Genomic DNA, 21329 nt, shown 5'->3' with positions numbered 1-21329 from the left:
CCCGGCCCATTGAAGGAGTTCAGGCAGTCTCGCGTGTTTATCCCTTGGCTGGCAACGCACGTGCCCCTCGCGCTCAAACTGACGCCACTGGAAGCACCATTGCGCAAAGGCCTCGGAGGCTTTCTCGTGTTCTCAATGACCGAGAGCTTCTCGTCGTGCTACACCAGAAACAGGACAAGCATCACAACTGGCTCAAGCGTCAGATGCAAAGCCTCTTGGTGGATGTCAACCGCATTCGCAATCTTGCCACCAAGAATGCCTTTGTTACTCATGAAACCTGTCAAAGGTCGTGGAAGAGTTTGACATTGCTTAGTGCTTAATCTGATCTGTAGGACGATGGCTTCACTGAAAGATTCAAGTTTGACTCAACTCCTCCAAGGAATTCTCACTTGCGTCGGACTCCCTCACTTGAAGACTCTGACTATTTGTCCTCAGCTGCGACAGTGACTGCCAGAGTCATCGATGACCAAGATGATGCAACTTCACCTCCTCCAACCTCAGCGCGTGTCGACACTGCACCCAGTTCTTCTGCACCACCGGACCTCAACGACGACTCTGTTGCCTCACCTGCACCTCATGGGAACGAGTAGGCGCTCTATGTCTTCAAACCTTTTTGGTCCTCACTGACAAAAGGGGGATAAGCATATGAGTTGATAGTCTTCAAGCGGGTCCATATGGGTGGTTGCTTTACCTTTTTCTACTTTTGCCAAGTGCTTACAACTCTTGCTTTTCGATACATTTGGTTTTTTGAGTTGTAACACTTAAACTCGATGGCCGTCTGCTACTTATTTGCTATTCTGTGATGCGATGATAAATTCCGCATGTGCGATGATAACTTCCGCACTTAGGTCATTTTGCAGACGTCCATTTTTCATTATGCACGTCATTATCTTCGTTACATCGAATCATGCATGACAAATTGTCATCATAAGTTGAAGAGGATCTCCACAAGTACAACCTACCATGTGCATTTGGATTCCAAGAGAAAATTACTTATATGCACATCTTCAGGGGGGGCCTTTGCCACTTATGAAGACAATACCCTATCCTTTACAATTTCACATATTTTATTCCCTGTTGAAAACTTCAAACCAGTTTGTCATCAATCGCCAAAAAGGGGGAGATTGTAAGTGCATCTAGTGCCACCCCTAGTTGGTTTTGGAGTATTGACGACAAACCTGGTTGAGGGACTAATGTGTTTGTGAGAATTGCAGGATAACACACAGGTAGAAGTCCCTCATTGATTTGGTTTTCCTACCAGAGATGACCCCTAAAATTGTATGAAGACATTGAAGTCAAAGGTGGTATGTGAAGACATTCACATTGAAAACTATGACAAGAGAAGACATCGCGTGAAGACTATGGAGCGCGAAGACTTAGTTGTTTCGTCGTTCTTTTTCTTCTTTGTTGAGTCATAGGAACCACTGTACTGTTAAGTGGGGCCCAAGTGAACCAGTCAGAATGACTGAAGTGATGCTTAACCAAAATCCTATGTCTTCGAGCGAAGACAATGAGAGCAAATCTTATCCAGAGCTGGATAAGTCAGCTTTGCTTGTAGCCCAAGTAAAGTTGCCATGTGTGTTTGAAATCTGACTGTTGGAACACGTGTCAGTTCCTCAGTGACCCAGGATCATTTCGGACAAATCAGGTCGGGTTGCCTAGTGGGTATAAATAGCCCACCCCCTACAACCATAAACGGTTGGCTGCTCAGAGTTAGTGTACGGCTTTTGTCATTTGAGAGCAACCCACCTCGAAGCCTTTGAGAGAGAATTCCTTGCGAGGACAAAGCCCTAAACACCCAGAGCCAAAGAGTGTTAGGCATCACTTAAGTCTTCTTGTCTGTGTGATCTGAAGACTTATTACACTTGAGGATTGTGAATCCTCCAACCGGTTAGGCGTCGCATTCTGAGCATCCAAGAGTCATTGTGGATCGCCGGTGAACGAAGTCTGTGAAGGTTTGGAAGTCTACCTTGAAGACTTACCAGAGTGATTGGGCGAGGACTAGGTGTCCTTAGCTCAAGGGGAATAAGGTGAAGACACGGTCTTCTGAGTTAAATCTCAGCCTCCCTAACCAGACGTACAGTTGTCACAACAACTGGAACTGGTCCAACAAATCATTGTCTTCAACGAGCTACTGGTTCTATCTTCCCCATCTCTTTATTTATAGTTGGTCCTTGTGAAGTCATTGCTTGTCTGCATTATCTTCTGTCTTCACTGTGTGACTGCTTGTTCTGATTGGCTTCATACTATCTTCCATCCTGATCTATACTTCCTAGCTGCTATTAGTCTTTGTGCTTTCATTTCTTTGAATAATTGACTATGGCTTGCTTAGTGTAGTCTACCTTCCGCTGCATGGTAATAGGTTTATTTCTATCATTTGTCTTCAAAACTTCCATGTTTTGAAGACTTTCCTAAAAATCGCCTATTCACCCCCCCCCCTCTAGTCAATCACTAGCACTTTCACCTCGCACCTGCACAAAACAAATAAATCCTCGCAACCAACGCGATAAGGGGTTGTCAATCCCTACACGGTCACTTACGAGAGTGAGATCTGATAGATATGATAAGATAATATTTTTGGTATTTTTATGATAAAGATGCAAAGTAAAATAAAAGGCAATGAAAATAACTAAGTGTTGGAAGATTAATATGATGAAGATAGACCCGGGGGCCATAGGTTTCACTAGTGGCTTCTCTCGAGAGCATAAGTATTTTACGGTGAGTGAACGAATTACTGTTGAGCAATTGATAGAATTGAGCATAGTTATGAGAAAATCTAGGTATGATCATGTATATTGGCATCACGTCCAAGACAAATCAACCGACTCATGCCTGCATCTACTACTATTACTCCACACATCGACCGCTATCCAGCATGCATTTAGAGTATTAAGTTCATAAGAACAGAGTAACGCCTTAAGCAAGATGGCATGATGTAGAGGGATAAACTCATGCAATATGATGAAAACCCCATCTTGTTATCCTCGATGGCAACAATACAATACGTGCCTTGCTGCCCCTACTGTCACTGGGAAAGGACACCGCAAGATTGAACCCAAAGCTAAGCACTTCTCCCATTGCAAGAAAGATCAATCTAGTAGGCCAAACCAAACTGATAATTCGAAGAGGCTTGCAAAGATAACCAATCATACATAAAAGAATTCAGAGAAGATTCAAATATTGTTCATAGATAAACTTGATCATAAACCCACAATTCATCGGTCTCAACAAACACACCGCAAAAAGAAGATTACATCGAATAGATCTCCACAAGAGAGGGGGAGAACTTTATATTGAGATCCAAAAAGAGAGAAGAAGCCATCTAGCTAATAACTATGGACCCGTAGGTCTGAGGTAAACTACTCACACTTCATCGGAGAGGCTATGGTGTTGATGTAGAAGCCCTCCGTGATCAATGCCCCCTCTGGCGGAGCTCATCCGGAACAGGCCCCAAGATGGGATCTCATGGATACAGAAAGTTACAGCGGTGGAATTAGGGTTTTGGCTCCGTCTCTGATCGTTTGGGGGTACCTAGGTATATATAGGAGGAAGAAGTACGTTGGTGGAGCAACAGGGGGCCCACGAGGGTGGACGGCGCGCCTAGGGGGGTAGGCGCGCCCCCCTAACTCGTGGCCTCCCTGTTGATTGCTTGACATAGGGTCCAAGTCTCCTGGATCTTGTTCGTTCCAAAAACCACGTTCTCGAAGGTTTCATTCCGTTTGGACTCCATTTGATATTCCTTTTCTTCGAAACCCTAAAATAGGCAAAAAAACAGCAATTCTGGGCTGGGCCTCCGGTTAGTAGGTTAGTCCCAAAAATAATATAAAAGTGGATAATAAAGCCCAATAATGTCCAAAACATAAGATAATATAGCATGGAGCAATCAAAAATTATAGATACGTTGGAGACGTATCAAGCATCCCCAAGCTTAATTCCTGCTCGTCCTCGAGTAGGTAAATGATAAAAACAGAATTTTTTATGTGGAATGCTACTAGGCATAATTTTAATGTAATTCTTCTTAATTGTGGCATGAATATTCAGATCCGAAAGATTCAAGATAAAAGTTTAATATTGACATAGAAATAATAATACTTCAAGCATACTAACTAAGAAATTGTGTCTTCTCAAAATAACATGGCCAAAGAAAGTTCATCCCTACAAAATCATATAGTTTAGTCATGCTCCATTTTCGTCACACAAGAATGCTCTCATCATGCACAACCCCGATGACAAGCCAAGCAATTGTTTCATACTTTAGTAATCTCAAACTTTATAAACCTTCACGCAATACATGAGCGTGAGCCATGGATATAGCACTATGGGTGGAATAGAGTATAATGATGGGGGTTATGTGGAGAAGACAAAAAAGGAGAAAGTCTCACATCAACGAGGCTAATCAATGAGTTATGGAGATGCCCATAGATTGATGTTAATTCAAGGAGTAGGGATTTCCATGCAACAGATGCACTAGAGCTATAAATGTATGAAAGCTCAACAAAAGAAACTAGTGGGTGTGCATCCAACTTGCTTGCTCACGAAGACCTAGGGCACTTGAGGAGGCCCATTGTTGGAATATACAAGCCAAGTTCTATAATGAAAAATTCCCACTAGTATATGAAAGTGACAAAACAAGAGACTCTCTATCATGAAGATCATGGTGCTACTTTGAAGCACAAGTGTGGAAAAAGAGATAGTAGCATTGTCCCTTTTCATTTCTCTTTTTTTTGGGCCTTCCCTTTTTTATTTGGCCTTTCTCTTTTTTTCTTTTTTATTGGGACAATGCTCTATTAAATAATGATCATCACACTTCTATTTATTTACAACTCAATGATTACAACTCGATACTAGAACAAGGCATGACTTTATATGAATGCCTCCGGCGGTGTACCAGGATATGCAATGAATCAAGTGTGACATGTATGAAAGAATTATGAATGGTGGCTTTGCCACAAATACTATGTCAACTACATGATCATGCTAAGCAATATGACAATGATGAATGTGTCATGATAAACAGGATGGTGGAAAGTTGCATGGCAATATATCTCGGAATGGCTATGGAAATGCCATAATAGGTTGGTATGGTGGCTGTTTTAAGGAAGATATAAGGAGGTTTATGTGTGAAAGAGCATATCATATCATGGGGTTTGGATGCACCGGCGAAGTTTGCACCAACTCTCATTGTGAGAAAGGGTAATGCACGGTACCGAAGAGGCTAGCAATGATGGAAGGGTGAGAGTGCGTATAATCCACGGACTCAACATTAGTCATAAAGAACTAACATACTTATTGCAAAGATCTACAAGTCATCAAAAACCAAGCACTACGCGCATGCTCCTAGGGGGTAGATTGGTAGGAAAAGACCATCGCTCATCCCCGACCGCCACTCATAAGGAAGACAATCAAAGATCACCTCATGTTTCAAATTTGTTACATAACGTTTACCATACGTGCATGCTACAGGACTTTCAAACTTCAACACAAGTATTTCTCAATTTCACAACTACTCAACTAGCACAACTTTAATATCACTACCTCCATATCTCAAAACAATCATCAAGCATCAAACTTCTCTTAGTATTCAAAACACTCATAAGAAAGTTTTTACTAATCTTGAATACGTAGCATATTAGGATTATTTAAGCAAATTACCATGCTATTTAAGACTCTCAAAATAATCTAAGTGAAGCATGAGAGATCAATAGTTTCTATAAAACAAACCCACCACCGTGCTCTAAAAGATATAAGTGAAGTACTAGAGCAAAACTATATAACTCAAAAGATATAAGTGAAGCACATAGAGTATTCTAATAATTTCCGAATCATGTATGTCTCTCTCAAAAGTTGTGTTCAGCAAGGATGATTGTGGTAAACTAAAAAGCAAAGACTCAAATCATAAAGACGCTCCAAGCAAAACACATATCATGTGGTGAACAAAAATATAGCTCCAAGTAAGTTACCGATAGAAGTAGACGAAAGAGGGGATGCCTTCCGGGGCATCCCCAAGCTTTGGCTTTTTGGTGTACTTAGATTATCTTGGGGGTTCCATGGGCATCCCCAAGCTTAGGCTCTTGCCACTCCTTGTTCCATAATCCATCAAATCCTTACCCAAAACTTGAAAACTTCACAACACAAAACTTAAAGTAGAAAATCTCGTGAGCTCCATTAGCGAAAGAAAACAAAAGACCACTTCAAGGTACTGTAATGAACTCATTATTTATTTATATTGGTGTTAAACCTACTGTATTCCAACTTCTCTATGGTTTATAAACTATTTTACTAGCCATAGATTCGTCAAAATAAGCAAACAACACACGAAAAACAGAATCTGTCAAAAACAGAACAGTCTGTAGTAATCTGTAGCTAGCGCAAGATCTGTAACCCCAAAAATTCTAAAATAAATTGCTGGACGTGAGGAATTTATCTATTAATCATCTTAAAAAATAATTAACTAAATATCACTTTCCAAATAAAAAGGGCAGCAGTTCTCGTGAGCGCTAAAGTTTCTGTTTTTTTACAGCAAGATTAACAGGACTCTCCCCAAGACTTCCCAACGGTTCTACTTGGCACAAACACTAATTAAACACAAAAAACACAACAAAAACAGAGGCTAGATAAATTATTTATTACTAAACAGGAGCAAAAAGCAAGGAATAAAAATAAAATTGGGTTGCCTCCCAACAAGCGCTATCATTTAACGCCCCTAGCTAGGCATAAAAAGCAAGGATAGATCTAGGTATTGCCATAATAGTAAGATAGATCATTAAAACTCATTTCATATTCTCTACGTTCGGCAGAAAGTTTTCTTTGAGGCAAGAAAAAGTAATCAAAAGGGTTAAATTTAATGGGACAAAAGTCCCCAAGATCAACCTTGGGAGGTATAGGTTCCTCCTTTGGCCCTTCGTATTGCACAACCAATTCGTCATTATAAGCATTCTTTTGACAGAACTTTGTGAGCCTATATTCAAGAGAATATCCTAGTTCATTATTTTGAATGGACAAATCATCATTAAGTTAAGAAATTCTATCAACCAAAACATTGGCAGGAACTCTTTTTCTAAGATTTTCATTGAAACCAACATAGTTTAGAGATTGAAAACGCATTATTTCTTCTTGATCAAAAAGGATAGCCTCTATGGGAGGACGGCAAGCATCCACCCTATAATGCGCAAAGATTTCTTTGGCCTCTTTTATTATGAATCTAAACTCATGAGCCAAAATATAGTAGCAGCACACTTAACATAAGAATGCTAAATATTAGAAAATTCTAGGAAAATCCTTTGTATGAAAGGATGCATGTGCATGAATTGTATTTCAAGTTCAACTACAAGAATGGCAATAGCGTCTGCAAGACTACTAGTTCTATGAAGGATAGAACTACCCATAGAAGGTAAAGCACCGGCACAAGTAAAGAAATCTTGAATAACTCCTTTTCCAATAATATTACCACTACCAACACGGAATTTTATTGTATGTAAGATAGGGGGTTCTTCAGCAGGAGCATCAAATTTTTTCATGATATTACTATTGTCCATAGACAATAATTTCCCCAATTTTAGACATAACGGCAGAAAGTGCAAAGGGCAAAAAGAGGCAAACAGAGAAAGAGAGGGAGGATAGAGAGAGAGACGACGAATACAACGGCAAGGGTGAAGTGGGGGAGAGGAAAATGAGAGGCAAATGGCAAATAATGTAATGCGGGAGATAAGGGTTTGTGATGGGTACTTGGTATGTTGACTTTTGCGTAGACCTCCCCGGCAACGGCGCCAGAAATCCTTCTTGCTACCTCTTGAGCAATGCGTTGGTTTTCCCTTAAAGAGGAAAGGGTGATGCAGCAAAGTAGCGTAAGTATTTCCCTCAGTTTTTGAGAACCAAGGTATCAATCCGGTAGGAGGCTACGCGCGAGTCCCTCGCACCTACACAAAACAAATAAATCCTCGCAACCAACACTATAAGGGGTTGTCAATCCCTACACGGTCACTTACGAGAGTGAGATCTGATAGATATGATAAGATAATATTTTTGGTATTTTTATGATAAAGATGCAAAGTAAAATAAAAGGCAATGAAAATAACTAAGTGTTGGAAGATTAATATGATGAAGATAGACCCGGGGGCCATAGGTTTCACTAGTGGCTTCTCTCGAGAGCATAAGTATTTTACGGTGAGTGAACGAATTACTGTTGAGCAATTGATAGAATTGAGCATAGTTATGAGAATATCTAGGTATGATCATGTATATAGGCATCACGTCCAAGACAAGTAGACCGACTCATGCCTGCATCTACTACTATTACTCCACACATCGACCACTATCCAGCATGCATCTAGAGTATTAAGTTCATAAGAACAGAGTAACGCCTTGAGCAAGATGACATGATGTAGAGGGATAAACTCATGCAATATGATGAAAACCCCATCTTGTTATCCTCGATGGTAACAATACAATACGTGCCTTGCTACCCCTACTGTCACTGGGAAAGGACACCGCAAGATTGAACCCAAAGCTAAGCACTTCTCCCATTGCAAGAAAGATCAATCTAGTAGGCCAAACCAAACTAATAATTCGAAGAGACTTGCAAAGATAACCAATCATACATAAAAGAATTCAGAGAAGATTCAAATATTGTTCATAGATAAACTTGATCATAAACCCACAATTCATCGGTCTCAACAAACACACCGCAAAAAGAAGATTACATCGAATAGATCTCCACAAGAGAGGGGGAGAACTTTATATTGAGATCCAAAAAGAGAGAAGAAGCCATCTAGCTAATAACTATGGACCCGTAGGTCTGAGGTAAACTACTCACACTTCATCGGAGAGGCTATGGTGTTGATGTAGAAGCCCTCCGTGATCAATGCCCCCTCTGGCGGAGCTCATCCGGAACAGGCCCCAAGATGGGATCTCATGGATACAGAAAGTTACGGTAGTGGAATTAGGGTTTTGGCTCCGCCTCTGATCGTTTGGGGGTCCGTAGGTATATATAGGAGGAAGAAGTATGTTGGTGGAGCAACAGGGGGCCCATGAGGGTGGAGGGCGCGCCTAGGGGGTAGGCGCGCCCCCCTACCTTGTGGCCTCCCTGTTGATTGCTTGACATAGGGTCCAAGTCTCCTGTATCTTGTTCGTTCCAAAAACCACGTTCTCGAAGCTTTCATTCCGTTTGGACTCCATTTGATATTCCTTTTCTTCGAAACCCTAAAATAGGCAAAAAAACAGCAATTCTGGGCTGGGCCTCCGATTAGTAGGTTAGTCCCAAAAATAATATAAAAGTGGATAATAAAGCCCAATAATGTCCAAAACAGAAGATAATATAGCATGGAGCAATCAAAAACTATAGATGCGTTGGAGACGTATCACGTAACCCTTTACGACGAGCTCTTCGTCACCTCCATAAACGAGAAACATATCCTTAGTCCTTTTCAGGTACTTTACGATATTCTTGACCGTTGTCCAGTGTTCCATGTCGGAATTACTTTGGTACCTCCCTACCAAACTTTCGGCAAGGTTCACATCAGGTCTGGTACACAGCATGGCATACATAATAGACCCTATGGCTGAGGCATAGGGGATTATACTCATCTTTTCTCTATCTTCTGTCGAGGTTGAGCATTGAGCCGTGCTCAATTTCACACCTTGCAATACATGCAAGAAACCCTTCTTTGACTAATCCATATTGAACTTCTTCAATATCTTGTCAAGGTATGTGCTTTGTGAAAGACCAATGAGGCATCTCGATCTATCTCTATAGATATTGATGCCTAATATGTAAGCAGCTTCTCCAAGGTCCTTCATTGAAAAACACTTATTCAAGTAGGCCTTTATGCTTTCCAAAAGTTCTATATCATTTCCCATCAATAGTATGTCATCCACATATAATATGAGAAATGCTACAAAGCTCCCACTCATTTTCTTGTAAACACGGGTTTCTCCATAAGTCTGCGTAAACCCAAACGCTTTGATCATCTCATCAAAGCGAATGTTCAAACTCCGAGATGCTTGCACCGGCCCATAGATTGAGTCCTGGAGCTTGCATACCTTGTCAACATTCTTAGGATCGACAAAACCTTCCGGATGCATCATATACAATTCTTCCTTAAGGAAACCATTAAGGAATGACGTTTTGACGTCCATTTGCCATATCTCATAATCATAGAATGCGGAAATTTCTAACATGATTTGGACGGACTTCAGCTTTGCTACGGGGGAGAAGGTCTCATCGTAGTCAACCCCTTGAACTTGTCGATAACCCTTAGAGACAAGCCGAGCCTTATAGATGGTCACGTTACCATCCACGTCAGTCTTATTCTTAAAGATCCATTTATTCTCTATGGCTTTCCGATCATCGGGCAAGTCTGCCAAAGTCCATACTTCGTTTTCATTCATGGATCCTATCTCGGATTTCATGGCTTCAAGCCATTTGTTGGAATCCGGGCCCGCCATCACTTCTTCATAGTTTGAAGGTTCACCATTGTCTAACAACATGATTTCCAGGACAGGGTTGCCGTACCACTCTGGTGCGGAACGTGTCCTCGTGGACCTACGAAGTTCAGTAGCAACTTGATCCGAAGTTTCATGATCATCATCATTAACTTCCTGTCTAGTCGGTGCAGGCACCACAGAAACATCTTCCTGAGATGCACTACTTTCCGGTTCAAGAGGCAGTACCTCATCAAGTTCTACTTTCCTCCCACTTACTTCTTTCGAGAGAAACTCTTTCTCTAGAAAGGATCCATTCTTGGCAACAAAGATCTTGCCTTCGGATCTGAGGTAGAAGGTATACCCTATAGTTTCCTTAGGGTATCCTATGAAGACGCATTTTTCCGACTTGGGTTCGAGCTTTTCAGGTTGAAGTTTCTTGACATAAGCATCGCATCCCCAAACTTTTAGAAACGACAGCTTAGGTTTCTTTCCAAACCATAATTCATACGGTGTCGTCTCAACGGATTTCGATAGAGCCCTATTTAAAGTGAATGCGACAGTCTCTAAAGCATAACCCAAAAATGTTAGCGGTAGATCGGTAAGAGACATCATAGATCGCATCATATCCAATAGAGTGCGATTACGATGTTCGGACACACCATTTCATTGAGGTGGTCCAGGCGGCGTGAGTTGTGAAACAATTCCAAATTTTCTTAAGTGTGTTCCAAACTCGTGACTCAAGTATTCTCCTCCACGATCTGATCGTAAGAACTTTATTTTCCTGTCACGTTGATTCTCTACCTCACTCTGAAATTCCTTGAACTTTTCAAAGGTCTCAGACTTGTGTTTCATTAAGTAGACATACCCATATCTACTTAAGTCATCAGTGAGGGTGAGAACATAACGATAGCCACCGCGAGCCTCGACACTCATTGGACCGCACACATCAGTATGTATGATTTCCAATAAGTTGGTTGCTCGCTCGATTGTTCCGGAGAACGGAGTCTTGGTCATTTTGCCCATGAGGCATGGTTCGCACGTGTCAAATGATTCATAATCAAGAGACTCCAAAAGTCCATCTGCATGGAGTTTCTTCATGCGTTTGACACCAATGTGACCAAGGCGGCAGTGCCACAAGTATGTGGGACTATCATTATCAACCTTACATCTTTTGGCATTCACACTATGAATATGTGTAACATCACGTTCGAGATTAAACAAAAATAAACCATTGACCAATGGGGCATGACCATAAAACATATCTCTCATATAAATGGAACAACCATTATTCTCGGATTTAAATGAGTAGCCATCTTGCATTAAACGAGATCCAGATACAATGTTCATGTTCAAAGATGGTACTAAATAACAATTATTGAGGTTTAAAACTAATCCCATAGGTAGATGTAGAGGTAGCGTGCCGACGGCGATCACATCGATTTTGGAACCATTCCTGACGTGCATCGTCACCTCGTCCTTCGCCAGTCTCTGCTTATTCCGCAACTCCTGTTTTGAGTTACAAATATGAGCAACCGCACCGGTATCAAATACCCAGGAGCTAGTACGAGCATTGGTAAGGTACACATCAATAACATGTATATCACATATACCTTTGGCGTTGCCGGCCTTCTTATCCGCTAAGTACTTGGGGCAGTTCTACTTCTAGTGACCATTTCCCTTACAATAAAAGCACCGAGTCTCAGGCTTGGGTCCATTATTTGGCTTCTTCCCGGCAACTGATTTACCGAGCGCGGCAACTCCCTTGCCGTCCTTCTTGAAGTTCTTCTTACCCTGCCTTTCTTGAAACTAGTGGTTTTATTCACCATCAACACTTGATGTTCCTTTTTTATTTCCACCTCCACTGATTTTTGCATTGAATATAACTTAGGAATGGACTTCTCCATCCCTTGCATATTGTAGTTCATCACAAAACTCTTGTAGCTAGGTGAAAGCGACTGGAGGATCCTGTCAATGACCGAGTCATCTGGAAGATTAAATCCCAGCTGAGACAAGCGGTTGTGCAACCCAGAAATTTTGAGTATATGCTCGTTGACAGAACTGTTTTCCTCCATCTTACAACTATAGAACTTGTCGGAGACTTCACATCTCTCGACCCGGGCATGAGCTTGGAAAACCATTTTCAGCTCTTGGAACATCTCATATGCTCTGTGCTGATCAAAACGCTTTTGGAGCCCCGGCTCTAAGTTGTAAAGCATGCTGCACTGAATCAGGGAGTAATCATCACTACGCGACTGCCAGGCGTTCATAACGTCTTGAGTTGTTGGGAAAATGGGTGCGTCACCTAGCGGTGCTTCAAAGACATATGCTTTCTTGGCATCTATAAGGATGATCCTCAAGTTACGGACCCAATCCGTATAGCTGCTACCATCGTCTTTCAGCTTGGTTTTCCGTAGGAACGCGTTGAAGTTGAAGGCAATATTAGCGTGGGCCATTTGATCTACAAGACATATTGTAAAGACATTTTAGACTAAGTTCATGATAATTAAGTTCATCCAATCAAATTATTTAATGAACTCCCACTCAGATAGACATCCCTCTAGTCGTCCAAGTGATACATGATCCGAATCGACTAGGCTGTGTCCGATCATCACGTGAGACGGACTAGTCATCAACGGTGACACTACTAGGAAAAGGCCTACTAATGGCGCACCTAATTTGGCCATTAATGGCGCATTAGTGGTGTGCCATTAGTAGCACGCCATTAGTATATTTTACTAATGGCGCACCACGGGTGCGCCATTAGTATCTGGTATACTAATGGCGCACCTCAGATGCGCCATTAGTATATACAACAGTGCGCCATTAGTATGCCTCCCAGGGGGCCATGTATACCCAGGTGCTTTGGCATACTAATGGCGCACGACAACGAGATGCGCCATTAGTAAGTTCGGCATACTAATGGCGCACTGTCTAATGATGCGCCATTAGTATCCTTTGGCATACTAATGGCGCACTATGGTGTGATGCGCCATTAGTATGAATATTAGGTTTTTTTATTTTTTTATTTTCTGTTTTTTGCACAGGTTACAAAATGTATAATTGGACAAAATATAAACAGCACACATCAACAACAGATTCATCGAATACAATAGAAGATTAGTCTCTGAATACAATTCATCATTTTAGTCTCCGAATACAATTCATCATATTAGTCTCCGAATTGAAAAGACCGAACAAAGATAGAACATTATATTACAAGTCTCGAGACCGCGAGTTTGTCTTCACATTACAAGTCGATATCGATCATCTAAACTACCATCACATAGAAGAGAGCTGCGGTCATCATGATGAGCATCATCACGATGAAACTCATCTTCATCCGGTTCCTCCAACGCTCCCTCCCCTCTCCCGCTAGATACCGGGTGTATCTAGATTCGGCCTCGGCCCTAGTGGCATACCCTTTGTAACTGTTACCGCTGAATCGGTGAACCTGTCTCCGACACTCCTCCCAGTCGTCGTAGACTCCGGGAACCTTACCCTTGTACACGACATACCACGGCATCGCTATGCAGTAGCCAAACGAAATGTTAGTACCAATTCACAGACAATACATAAGCAATATATAAGTATGCAACAGAACGATCGGAAGAGAAAAGCAAGACATTAATAGCATCGATTACATCTTAAGTTGAACGACACTCGAAACCAAAGAGACATACTACAAGTTCATTAAAGTTTAATTACAACATGAGACAATCGATGTTTCAGAACTAGACACAGCATCACTGCTTTCGACTCGACTCAAGGGACCGGAGCATGGATGAAGCCGCCATCTATCGTGGAAGTCATGAAAGAACGGGCGTTGTCAGCCTGCATTTGTAGGATTGTGTCGATGTCACTGTTGGACGGTTGATTTCTGAGGTAGAACTGCCCCGAGGTACGAAGGACATCTTGATGGATGATTTCCGCAAACTCCGACTGGATGCGAAAGAATTCTTGTCTGATGTCCGCGTCCTGGATTGCCGACACGCTCGCGGCCCAATCTTTGAGTCTACCCGGTAGCAGAAGGTGATGATGGTCCCGTACGATCGTCCGCATGTGATGGATGGCGTAGTAGGCACCCTTCTGACCGCCAGGCGGCTGCTTGACGCAGCAGAACGTCGTATTGTGGGAGAACACGTGCTTGTCGTACTTACGAATAGGCCTGGTGAAGGTGCCTCTAGATTTGACGTAGCCGGGGAGAACATCATCAAGAACCTTCTTGACATTTGTGTAGTCTATGTTCGACTGACGGTCCGGGTCGAAATACGTGGCCATGGAATATTTGGGGCTTAGGAGGATGAGCGTGCAACATGTGTCACTGCAGAAAACACGGAATGTTAAAAGAAAAACGATCGAAATCTAAGAATTCATATGTTACGGGGCGGTTGAGGGGAGGACTTACTCGGGAAAGTAAGGCACGAGGAAGTTATCCTTATCTTGGTTTGCCAGAATGACGCCTTCGAGGTAAGAACTCGCGACTTGCCGGTCCCCAGCGCTTCCCAAGATCTTGGCACGCATGTAGAAGGGGTCGACTATCACGATGTCCGGGGTCTTGTCGCGAATGATCCGCATCTCCATACTCAGCGAAAATAGCCGAACGAAGGTGTAGTGCAGCGGATGAAGGTTCAACATAGCGTGGATGTCATCAAACCGCAGGACGATCGTACCCCCGATGGAGTTATCCACAAAGCCCTTGCCCTCTGGCACCTTGGCCGCGAAAACCGGGTATGCCACATCCTTCTCTCCGAGACGCCGCTTCTCCAAAGAAAGAACACTGTCATGCAGACTCCGCATAGCACCGGTTGCAGCATCGAGCATATTTCTCGGTAGCATCAGCCTACCCGCCACATGCACCCTCCTCGAGATATCCTCAGGTGAAGGTGGCCCGTCCTAAGCACGGATCGTACTCGGTGCCGGCTGGCCCGCACCCTTGTTAGTCTTTCTTTTGCGTGCCTTCTTCTTCTCCTGTAATGGGACCGAGTTCTGCTCACAGACCGCCTTCTTGAGTGTGTTGGGGCTGATCATATTTCGCACCTCGCCTATCTGAGGCTCGGTGAAGTCGGCAGCTGGAGGCGTCTCCTGAGAGCTGAACTGCAGACGACGCCTGTTGCAACTTGGCTTCTCCGCGGTACCAGCTAGATCGCGCACGTCTTTTGTTGGGTTGGGTTCTTGAGAAGGAGGCCCCATGAAGTCGCCACCGTACCCATGATCGGCAAAGTACTAATCGACGTTGGCAAATGTATCATCGTCGTTGTCGTTCTGATCCTGTGCCATATGCATGTTTGGATCCAGTGGCATAGGGATGTCCGGCACCGTTGCGGCGGTCTTGCCATGGGGCCGACTTGGCGCCGGCACGACCAACGGGGTTCTCGATGCCTAGATAATTCGTGCAGTAGGAGATGCACTCTTCGGTCAGAAAGCCCCTGGCTATGCTTCCCTCTGGACGTGACATGTTGCGAACGTATCCTTTGATGACACCATTCATCCTTTCGAACGGCATCATGCTGTGCAGGAACGTCGGCCCGAGTTGGATGATATCGTCCACGATATGGACCAGCAGATGCACCATAACGTCGAAGAATGCGGGCGGGAAGTCCATCTCAAGCTCGCATAGTATCACCACGATCTCTTCCTGTAGCCTTCTGAGTTGCCTCACGCCAACAGACTTCCGAGAGATGACGTCGAAAAAGTTGCATAGGCCAAATAGGGTTTCACGGACGTGCGCGTCCATGATCCCACAGATTGCAACTGGAAGTATCTGCGTCATCAGCACGTGACAGTCGTGAGACTTCATCCCGCTGAACTTCAGCTTCGCTGGGTCTAGGTATCTGCTTATCTTCCCCGCGTAACCGTAAGGAAGTTTTACTCCTACGAGGCAGGTGAAAAACTGCTCGATCTCCTCCTGACTTAGAGTGAAGCACGCGGGAGGGTAGTCATTTCCGGTCTTCTTGGCCTTTTTTCCTTTGTGACGACTTTCCGTGTCCTGCTTCGCCTCATCTTCATCATCATCATCATGATCATCATATATAGCGTGAAGCTCCTGCCTGATGCCCATTGATTTCAAGTCTGCCCTTGCTTTCGGCCCATCTTTGGTCCTCTCTGGCATGTTGAGCAGGGTACCAAGCAGACTCTCGCACACGTTTTTCGTGATATGCATGACATCAAGGCTGTGAGGCACACGGTGGATCTTCCAGTACGGCAAGTCCCACAAAACAGACCTCGTTTTGCATACCTTCAGCAGCGGCTCTGGCGCCTTTCGCTTCTTTCCCGGCTCTGGCGCCTTTTGCTTCTTTCCCGGCAGTGGGCAGTCTTTCCAATTTTTCAACAGCTCGTCTATTTCCTCGCCGCTCCTCGTACGCGGGCGTCCTCGGGGTTCGGTTTCACCATCGAACAGATCCTTGTGTTTTCTCCACGGGTCATCGTCGCGAAGCCACCTTCGATGTCCCATGAACACGGTTTTCGAAGACCCAGGATCTCTATCTAGCTGGCGATACGTTGTGTCATCCATGCACCTGACGCATCCAGAAAATCCGTGGACCACCTGCCCCGCGACATATCCGTAACCGAGATAGTCGTGCACCGTCGTGAGCAGCGCGGCTCTCATAGGGAAATATTCTTTCTCTGCAGCATCCCACGTATTGGCTGGCGTTTTCCACAGCGTGTCAAGCTCCTCTTTCAGCAGCCCCAGATACAGATTGATGTCGTTCCCTGGTTGTTTCGGTCCTTCAATTAGCATACTCATGTGAATGTACTTCCTCTTCATGCACAACCAGGGTGGAAGGTTGTACATCCACACAAACACAGGCCAGGTGCTATGTGTGCTTCTCTGGCTGCCAAACGGATTGACTCCATCGGTGCTCGCGCCCAGCACGATGTTCCTTGGATCATTCCCAAATTCTGGGTCTTCGAAGTTCAACGCTTGCCACTGGCTCGCATCCTTAGGGTGACTCAGCATCTTGTCTTTTTTATCTATCTCCGGATCATTTGCGTCATCTTCTCGCTTCTTCTCCTCCCTATCCGCGTGCCAACGCAGGAGCTTTGCTACCTTAGGGTCCGCAAAATACCGCTGTAGACGAGGAGTGATCGGAAAGTACCACACCACTTTTCGAGGAGTTTTCTTCCTCTTCTTGCATCGAGTGACACCGCACACCGGACATATGGTAGACTCCGCGTGCTCATCCCGATAAATGATGCAATTGTTCATCCACACATGGTATTTCACGTGCGGTAAATCCAGAGGACACACGATTTTCTTCGCCTCCTCCAAACTGGTCGGGCACTTGTTCCCCTTGGGAAGACGTTCGTGCCAGAATGACATGTTCTCGTCGAAGCATGCGTCGGTCATTTTGTGTTTTACCTTCATCTCCAGAGCCATGAGCGTTACTTTCAGGCGGGTATCCTCGGGCCTGCATCCTTCATACAATGGAGTAACCGCGTCTAACTCAAGTTGATCCATCTTGGCTTTCTCTCCGGCGGCAGCTCTTGCGTTATCCGTCTGCTTGAGAAGCAGCTCTTGAATATGAGGGTCCTGCACCCAGCCCATCGATGGTCCAGCGTCGTCTGCTCCGCCGGCATCATCATCTTCATGATCATTCCCGTCGACTGCTCCGGCATCTTCCTCATCATCATGTCCTGCATCTTCTACATGATGACTGTGTACAACATCACCGTCGTGATCATCTCCTCGGGATTCTTCGTCTTCTCGCCCGCCCGAGCCGCGGTGGTTGTCTTGCTGCCCTTCCTCATTTCTTGCCCGGCCCCCATGGACGACTTCGTAGTCATCTTCATCACCTTTCCACCGATAGCCATCCATGAAACCACGCAAGAGCAGGTGGTCCAGCACCTGCCCGGATTCCGGGTCCGCAATAAGGCTCTTCAGCTTGCATCTTCGACACGGACATCTTATCTCCGTCTCGTTCTTTTGAAGCATCTCGGCCTTCGCGGACCTCAAAAACCTATTCACGATGCCTTCGGTCATCATGCGGACCATGGTCGCCTGCGGGGTAGAGCAAAATGATATTTTAGAACCAAGAAAAAATTTGGCATGACTTTCCCTAAAAATAGGACCAAAAAGAATGCTTAATGCCAAAATTCTCGCCGAAACGGAAATGAATCAACATTCCGGCAAAATATTGGCAACTATCGAATTTCAAATACCGGTACACCTCCAAACACAAACACATATGCAACACCACAAACATATGCAACACCACGAACATACATAGATCTAGCTAGGCCATAAAAAGTGCATGTGCACATTGTTGTAGGGAGAACAACATAAATATAGCTTTCCCCCTTACTTACCTATCAAAACAAGGTATTTAACCACTTAAATTGAATGAATCTATGGTGGAAATGAGGTGAAAAAGAGGAGGCACCCGAGACAAGGAGGAGGTGGAGAGAATGAAGTGGGGAGAAAGTGAGTGTGGGTAGGAGAGGCTGTCCAAAATATCTTGTTGCTGCCCACTTACTAATGGCGCACCAACTCTAAATGCGCCATTAGTAATCCAGGTTACTAATGGCGTACAATCTGGTGGTGCGCCATTAGTAGTTTTGCAAAAAAAGGGAATAAAAAATATAATAAAAAAAACAACATTAGTGGCGCACTTTCCGGCTGGTGCGCCATTACTAGTTACAACTAGTAATGGCGCACTGTATCTGGATGCGCCATTAGTATGTTTGGACAGGCGCACTAGTTAAAAAAAATTGATACTAATGGCGCACCCTGGGCCAGGTGCGCCATTAGTAGTTTCAACTCTAATGGCGTATCAGTAGGTGGTGCGCCATTAGTATATACTAATGGCGCACCGCTTGTCTGGTGCGCCATTAGTATCAATCCCATCTATAGCCCTTTTTCTAGTAGTGTGAACATCTCCATGTTGATCGTATCTACTATACGACTCATGTTTGACCTTTCGGTCTCTCGTGTTCCGAGGCCATGTCTGTACATGCTAGGCTCATCAAATCAACCTAAGTGTTTCGCATATGTAAATCTGGCTTACACTCGTTGTATGCGAACGTTACAATCTATCACACCCGATCATCACGTGGTGCTTCGAAACAACGAACCTTTGTAACGGTGCACAATTAGGGGGAACACTTTTCTGGAAATTTTAGTGAAGGATCATCTTATTTATGGTACTGTCGTTCTAAGCAAATAAGATGTAAACATGACAAACATCACATGCAAATCATAAAGTGACATGATATGGCCAATATCATCTTACGCCTTTGATCTCCATCTTCGAGGCGTGGCATGAACACCATCGTCACCGGCATGACACCATGATCTCCATCATCGTGTCTTCATGAAGTTGTCTCGCCAACTATTACTTCTACTACTATGGCTAACGGTTAGCAATAAAGTAAAAGTAATTACATGGCGTTTTCATTGACACGCAAGTCATACAATAAATTAAGACAAATCCTATGGCTCCTGCCGGTTGTCATACTCATCGACATGCAAGTCGTGATTCCTATTACAAGAACATGATCAATCTCATACATCACATATATCATTCATCACATCCTTTTGGCCATATCACATCACATAGCATACCCTGCAAAAACAAGTTAGACGTCCTCTAATTGTTGTTGCATGTTTTGCATGGTTGCTATGGGTTTCTAGCAAGAACTTTTCTTACCTACGCAAAACCACAACGGTGATATGCCAATTGCTATTTACCCTTCATAAGGACCCTTTTCATCGAATCCGATCCGACTAAAGTGGGAGAGACAGACACCCGCTAGCCACCTTATGCATCAAGTGCATGTCAGTCGGTGGAACCAGTCTCACGTAAGCGTACGTGTAAAGTCGGTCCGGGCCGCTTCATCCCACAATGCCGCCGAGTCAAGATAAGACTAGTAACGGTAAGAAAATTGAACAAATCATCGCCCATAACTACTTTGTGTTCTACTCGTGCATAGAATCTACGCATAGACCTAGCTCATGATGCCACTGATGGGGAACGTAGCAATAATTCAAAAAAAATCCTACGTGTCACCAAGATCAATCTAGGAGATGCTTGCAACGAGAGAGAGGGAGTGCATCTTCATACCCTTGAAGATCGCTAAGCGGAAGCGTTGCAAGAACGCGGTTGGTGGAGTCGTACACGCAGCGATTCAGATCACGGTTGATTCCGATCTAAGCGCCGAACAAAGGCGCCTCCGCGTTCAACACACTTACAACCCGGGGACGTCTCCTCCTTCTTGATCCAGCAAGGGGAGAGGAGAAGTTGAGGGAGAACTCCGACAGCACTACGGCGTGGTGGTGATGGAGCTCGTGGTTCTCCGGCAGGGCTTCGCCAAGCGCTAGGGAGGAGGAGGAGGTGTTGGAGAGGGGAGGGCTGCGCCAGGGGAAGGGTGCGGCTGCCCTCCCACCCCCACTATATATAGGGGCATGGGAGAGGGGGCCGGCCCCCCTTAGATGCATCTAGAGGGGGCGCAAGGGGGAGGCTTGCCCCCAAGCTAGGTGGGGCGCCCCCTCTAGGGTTTCCCCCAACCCTAGGCGCACGGGCCCTAGGGGGAGTTCGCTCCTAGCCCACCTAGGGGTTAGTTCCCCTCTATATTCAGCCCATAGGGCCCTCCGGGGCAGGTGGACCCTCCCAGTGGACCCCTGAAACCCCTTCGGTGGTCCCGGTACAATACCGGTAACCCCCAAACACTTCCGGCGACCGAATAAGGACTTCCCATATATAAATCTTCATCTCCGGACCATTCCGAAACTCCTCGTGACATCCGGGATCTCATCCGGGACTCCGAACAACCTTCGATAACCACATACTATTTCCCATAGCAACTCTAGCGTCACTGAACCTTAAGTGTGTAGACCCTACGGGTTCGGGAACCATGTAGACATGACCGAGACATCTCTCCGGCCAATAACCAACGGCGGGATCTGGATA

The sequence above is a fragment of the Triticum urartu genome, chromosome 3 (assembly GCF_003073215.2).
Source record: "Triticum urartu cultivar G1812 chromosome 3, Tu2.1, whole genome shotgun sequence".
NCBI classification, from domain to species: Eukaryota; Viridiplantae; Streptophyta; class Magnoliopsida; order Poales; family Poaceae; genus Triticum; species Triticum urartu.
The sequence above is the reverse complement of the archived record's forward strand: the minus strand, read 5'-3'. Positions refer to the sequence as shown.